Source organism: Muntiacus reevesi, chromosome 15 (genome assembly GCF_963930625.1).
Source record: "Muntiacus reevesi chromosome 15, mMunRee1.1, whole genome shotgun sequence".
Lineage (NCBI taxonomy): Eukaryota > Metazoa > Chordata > Mammalia > Artiodactyla > Cervidae > Muntiacus > Muntiacus reevesi.
The window spans coordinates 6,141,020-6,147,019 of record NC_089263.1 but is presented as its reverse complement, the minus strand read 5'-3'; the positions used below and the strand labels follow the sequence as shown (position 1 = coordinate 6,147,019).

The 6,000-nt window shown below is 46.4% G+C and overlaps 1 protein-coding gene across 16 annotated transcripts in view; it reads left to right on the top strand.

Annotated features, from left to right (window-relative positions):
- The first annotated feature begins 817 nt into the window (after positions 1–817).
- MEF2A (myocyte enhancer factor 2A) overlaps positions 818–6,000 on the top strand; it is a 199,730-nt gene continuing 194,547 nt past the window's right edge. For 4 of the 16 annotated variants that reach the window (XM_065905907.1, XM_065905918.1, XM_065905919.1 and 1 more), the window contains exon 1: positions 970–1,317. The gene's annotated coding sequence lies outside the window, so the exon portion shown is untranslated. The other 12 variants (XM_065905912.1, XM_065905910.1, XM_065905909.1 and 9 more) reach the window with 7 other exon arrangements.

Sequence of the window (6,000 nt, the reverse complement as noted above, 5' to 3'; positions counted from 1 at the left end):
CTCTGTAACCTCCGAAGGTCACTTCAGCACTCGAGCTTCCTTTTCCTCCTATGTAAAATGGGAATAGAAACTGAATCTACTTCATAGGGATGTTGTAAGGATGACGAGATATCAAATGCAAACTATTCGCACAGTTCAGCGCTAAAGGTATACCAGCTGTGCCTACTAGCAACTATTACTAGTAGTAAAGACTAGTAGGTTGCGTCTCTCTTGGGACGCAGGGAGCCTGGCCGACCACCCAGAAAGGGGTCGCTCGCCTTCCACGCCGCTTCAAGTCCCGCCGTCTAGGGGGCCTGGGTTCCACCGCACTCGCTCAGGGCGGGTGGCCCGGCGGCCGCTCGGGCGAAAACACAGGTGCGGTACTGGCCGCACCGAGGCCGTGGGCGCGGCGAGCGGAGCCCGCGGGGCGCCGTGGCGAGCGGAGCCCGGGGGCGCCGAGCGCGGCCCGCGGGCGGGGGGTCCGGTGGCGGCTCCAGAAGCTCGGCGGGCGGGGCCCGAGCCCTCCGGAGCGACGCCGCCTGGCACCGGACTCGCGGCCACGGCCGGGCGCGCGCCCCGACGCCGGCCCCACCCCCGGGAGCCCCGCCCCCCGGCGCCCCGGGCTGGCCGGAGCGGGCGGCCGCGCGAGGCGACCCGCCACGCGCCTCGTCACTGGAGCCGCTCCCGGCCGGGCCCCGGCGGCTGGTCTGGGAGGCCGCCGCGGGGGAGGCGGGGGCTGCAAGGCGCGACGCCGCCGGGCCGCCCCGCCCTGGGAGGCGCCCGAGCCCTCATCAAGTGACCAATATCCCTTCCAGGAGAACACGGTCCTTCTGAGGGAAGCGGGCTCCGGCGCGCAGCCCCGGCGCCAAACCGCCGTCATCTCCTTCCTGTGCCGGGTGATTCGTCTCCTCACCCACCCGAAAAAACATAGTCCGCCCCGCGCGCCTTTGTGGGGCAGTGCTCTTCCTCACACGGTACGGCTCTCCCGGCCCATAACCTTTGTTTTCCCCACTCCAAGTGCTCCGGGCCCCACCAAGAGGATAACTCAGCCCTGAGAGGAAACCTGAAGAGAGACGCTAGAGAGGGAGCAAGAAGGCAGGGAGAGGCGAGCCTGGCGGAGGAACACAGAGGGCCGTGGAGAAGTGCGCACGCGCGCCGACGGAACGAGTTCCGGTCTGGCCGGGGCCTGTCTCCTAAAAATAGCCCCGGTGTGGGGATCCGTGCGCGGATGTCCCGGCGAGTCCGGGGCTGAAGGAGGCGGCTCCGGGCGGCGCGGAGCGCGGGTGGCGGGCCCTGGCTGCGGCGTGTGTGCGCCCGCCCGCATTCGCCGGAGACCGGGTGAGGGCCGCTGGTGACAGGGCTCGGTCGGTGGGGTCGGTGGGGTCCTAGGGGGCTGCGTCTCCGCGAGAGGACCGGGTGAGGGCTGGGGGGCGCCGGGGCGGGGGGCGGCGCCGCTCGGGAGGGGCGCTCGCGGGGCCCCCGGGACGGCGGCGAGGCGCCGCGTCCAGCTGGAAGGGGCCGGGGCGGAGGCGCGCTGCGGCGAGCCGGGTGGGGTGCGGGGAGGCGGCGAGCAGTGGTCGCGTCGGGGTCGGCGCCTCCTGTGGAGGTGGGGGCGGGGTGCCCCGAGGGCGGGCCCGCTGGCTGAGGGGCGTCGCGGGCCGGCTGAGGGAGGCGCGGCGGCGCGGGCTAGGCGCTCGGAGCCTCCCGGGGCGCACGTCGCGTCTGGGGCTGGGGGGCGGTGGCGGACGTCGCCTCCTTGAAAGTTGAGGGAGTTCCCTGGGGGTCCGGAGGCTCTCTGTGGGGAAACGCCCGCGGGCCGTTTTCTTAATCTTGCCGTGCTAGGCAGGGGTCTCCCCGAAGCGACTGACCCCTGGTGCAGGGGGCGTTTTGCGCTCTTGTTGGACTCAGAAGTTCCCTCACTTCTGTTTTGGATGAAGGTTGGTCTAACGGAACGGAACTCTGTGTGTGTGTGTGTGTGTGTGTGTGTTTGTGTGTGTGTGTGTCACTGACCGGTTCGGTACTTGGGGCCAGAAGGTGGCCTGGACCTGGGGGCACCTGCGGGTGTGGATTCCCGACGGTGCGGGGAAACGTCGCGGGGGGAAGGGGCTGCATAGGGAACCGCTTGCTGCCCCCGACACGTCCGTCCAAAGTAGATCCCGGGTCGCAGGGAAGGTTTTCTGTGATGGAAACTTTGTCCTTTAGTTCGATTCCGTCTGTCTTTGATCCATGAGGATCCCTTGGTAGGTGAGATAGTATAAACAAGTTTGGAAATGGTGAGCGTTTCTGAACTAGAAAAAACAAGTTGCTGTGTGCCGCGCCCCCCCCCCCCCCCCCCAAAATGTCACTGTAAAAATGTCCTCAGACCTGATGACTGATTGCTGAGATAAGAAGCGAGCATCCTGTCAGGATTCGGTAGGGATCCATGTGTGGATTGAAGAGTCATAGCACAGTGTTAACCTGCATTTTAGTGTACAGTGAGATTGTGATTCTAATATGTGTGCTTTTAAAAAGGCCTGCTGTGGTGTGTTAAGAGTTATGTGTATTTTTAAAAAAATATTGTCAGAAAATTGTCAAGTTTTAGTGCAGTATGTTTTCCATGTGTATTTTTTTTTTTTTACTAAATGGAGAGAAGTTTCTCTAAAGCTGTAATTAGGTGTACATTACACAAGAGCACTTTTCCTTTAAGAATCCAGCTGTGTTGTTTTGGCAACTGCCAAGTACTCCAGTTGTCAGTTTTAAAATCTGTCTTACCTTGGCAGTACTTGTACAGTCTGTGGCAAAGGTAAACAATATAGCTTAAAGATTTTTTTCCCTGCAAACACAGAAATGGCATTTATTTTAGTATGAATTTAAGAAATGAGGCTAAAACAACTCTTGTTTATTATGACTTTTTAAAATTTATTTATTTTTTTTATTTTTTATTTTTATTTTATTTTTTTTTAATTATGACTTTTTATGTACATCTTTTGGTTTGTTTTTGGAGTTATAAGTCTTTACTCATGTCTTTTCCTGTTAAAGGCAGCTTTTGTTTTAGGAAAAAAGTCAAAAATGTCTTCACTGAAGTGGATGACAATTTTAGTTAGACTTTATATCAAACAATGAACACATGTTATGTGTCTAGTTCTATATGATGATTCACTAACCGATTCTGGAATCATTTTTAATTCTCAGTGAGCAGTGTAGTAAAGTGTAAAAAGTTGTGGTAATGGTGTTGCAGTGAAAATACTGAAGAATTAAAACTATTGATTTAAGTACTTTGTAGACGTAGTCTTTAATAATTCTATTAGAAGAGTGCTTCCAGTGAAAGTTTATTTACTAGAGGCATTGTGAGGTAGTAGTGATCTCTCTAAACACAATTATTTCATTTAATTCACAGTGTTATATATATAACTATGGTTTTATTAATCTTGGAGAAAAGATGATAAAATTATGTTTAACTCCTTAAATTACTTCCCAGGAAGTTTTTTTTTCTCTCCACTAAATTGTTTAGAGCAATGAGTGAATGAGTGGTGGAGGGTGTTCAGTAGAAGGAAGGTACCTTTTTGGGGTTTAGAGGTAATAATTGTAATATCACTGTGTTGAATTAGAGCTTGAGAATGATCTATATTGTTAGGGTTTTTAATGTTTCCTTAATGGGAGTATGTGTGACAAAGACCTTTGTTTTGGTAAATGGAATTGGAAATAATCTTTTCAAGGTGAGTTATTTTGAATGGTGAGGCTTTATTTTTCAGGGTAGTTGCATTATTGTTTTGCCTTTTACTTTTAGGATGCAGTGCAGTTTAATTTTATTAATATTCAAGCAGCAGTGTCATCACTCATTGGTTATCAAGAGAGAAATATTGAAGTGTATTCTGAGAGTAGTTAAGTAATTATGAAAACATTTATTAGAATATGATTTTGAAGTTGAAATATTTTAATAAAAATTTTTTTTAGTAGATGTGTTTTCTGATCTAGGAGGGAGAAACCATAAATTTGTTACTGGGAAATGGCATGCTTATCAGTCAGGTTTTGGAAAGCCATCATCTTTTCTTCCTCTCCTTTTGCTGCTTTTATAAAGTCTAGCAAGGGATTTGTTTTAACATATAATGATGATGGTCCTTGATTTTATGTGGGCATTTTAAATTTTATATATTCTGTCTTGTAGTCAGACCATGCACATATCTTTTTGCTTTGAAAGATAAACACTTGGCACATGTGAATGTTACAAAGTCTAGCTGAAATTTTTCTTTTATTAGTGATGGAGCAATGAAAAATAATGTTTTGTGCATTGAACATGTTTAGCATTGCCTTTTTTTTTAGATTAGAAAGAAAATTTCTGAATATTCTTAGTAGCTTGAGGAGTGCTCTTTCAATGTGTAGTAATAAGACAACTATAAATATGGAAAATAAAGTTATATTCTAGTTAGATAACTTCCTGCAAAAAACACTTTAACACATTGTGCTGATTTGCAAGTAAAGGAAGGCTGCTTGCCTTTGTCGTCAGATCTTGGTTCTGATCCCAGCTCTACCACTGACGAAATTGGGAAGAAATGATACCACCTGCCCCATAGAATTGTTAAAATTAAATGAAACAATGGTGTAATAGGTCCTAGGGGTTGCTTGAGGCTTAATGTACAAAAATGGGTATTGCATCATCTCCCTTCATCCCTTCCTTCCTATGAAGATTGTATAGGTGGTCTGCCTCTTACATGTACCTTTAGTGTTTGTTACCAAGAAAGAGTTCATATAATGCATAAATACAGGAGAATGCTCATATATTTGTTTGGGATAAAATATCCCAACATCTTAAATTCATTGTCATGTTATACATTAAATGTGTAGTTGGTTTATCTGCAATTATTGTTGGATTCTAACTTCCATGATCTCTCTGCATATTAAAAAAATCAAAGTCAAATGTGAGTATATTTCCTACCTTTCAATGAAACATATCTCTTAGTGATTATCTGTGAGAGGCATCTTTAAAATACAGTATTTAAAATTTGAAATTAGAAAAATATTTTTATAACATACCTGGTTTAGTCACAAAGTCACATCCAACTCTTGCACCCTATGCGCTATATGTAGCCCACCAGGCTTCTCTGTCTGTGGGGTTTTCCAGGCAAGAATACTGGAGTGGGTTGCCATTTACTTCTCCAGGGGATCTTTCCCACCCAGGGATCGTACCTGGGTCTCCTGCCTTGCAGGAAGATTTCTTTACTGACTGAGCCACTCGGGAAGCCTGGAGTATATATATCTAAAAATTAACGCTTATCTAGTAGGTAATTATAATTTTTTATTCTTCATTTTATTTGGTGGAACTAAATTATTTATGTATGCTTTATCTGTGTACTCTATGATAAATGGATGACTCCAATTTATTATAATTGAGAGTGTAAGCCCATTTGTTAATAAGTCTCTTGCATGGCACAGGATATGTGTTAACACAGAATTAGTAAATACTGTATTATATAGATGTTTGTCATTTGCTGATTTTAATAATTACTATTGGAATTGATACTTACTGAACTTAGTATTTTATTTAACATTGAATAATCTTAGTAATCATTCGAAATCATTAAAAAAATTAGCCGGTTTATGAGGTGGACTCTCAGATATTTGAACACTGGTGTAGGACAGCAGGTAATTTGCTACTTCATCAGTTTAATGATTGATGATGCTGAAAGCTAGAGGAATTGTTAACAAGGGTGCAAAAACATACTAGCTGATCTTATTTCTAATAACTATCAACCAAGGCACATCTTTTTATGGTTGTCTTGAATCAGTACTAATTTTATTTTCCTCCTTATACAAATATACAAACTTTGATTTATGAACTTAAATTCAGCAATCAATAAAGTTACATTGTTACATGTTTTGAGAAATGTTTTGGTAGTGGGTGGTAAATTTATACTGCATGAGCCAGACCTTTTTCAGCAGCTTATTTTTGTTGCCAGCAGCATGCATGTGGAAGTTGACTTGGATTACTTTGATTTGTCACCCTTGGAACAAAAGGATACTCTTCATGTAACCTAGTAAGATAAC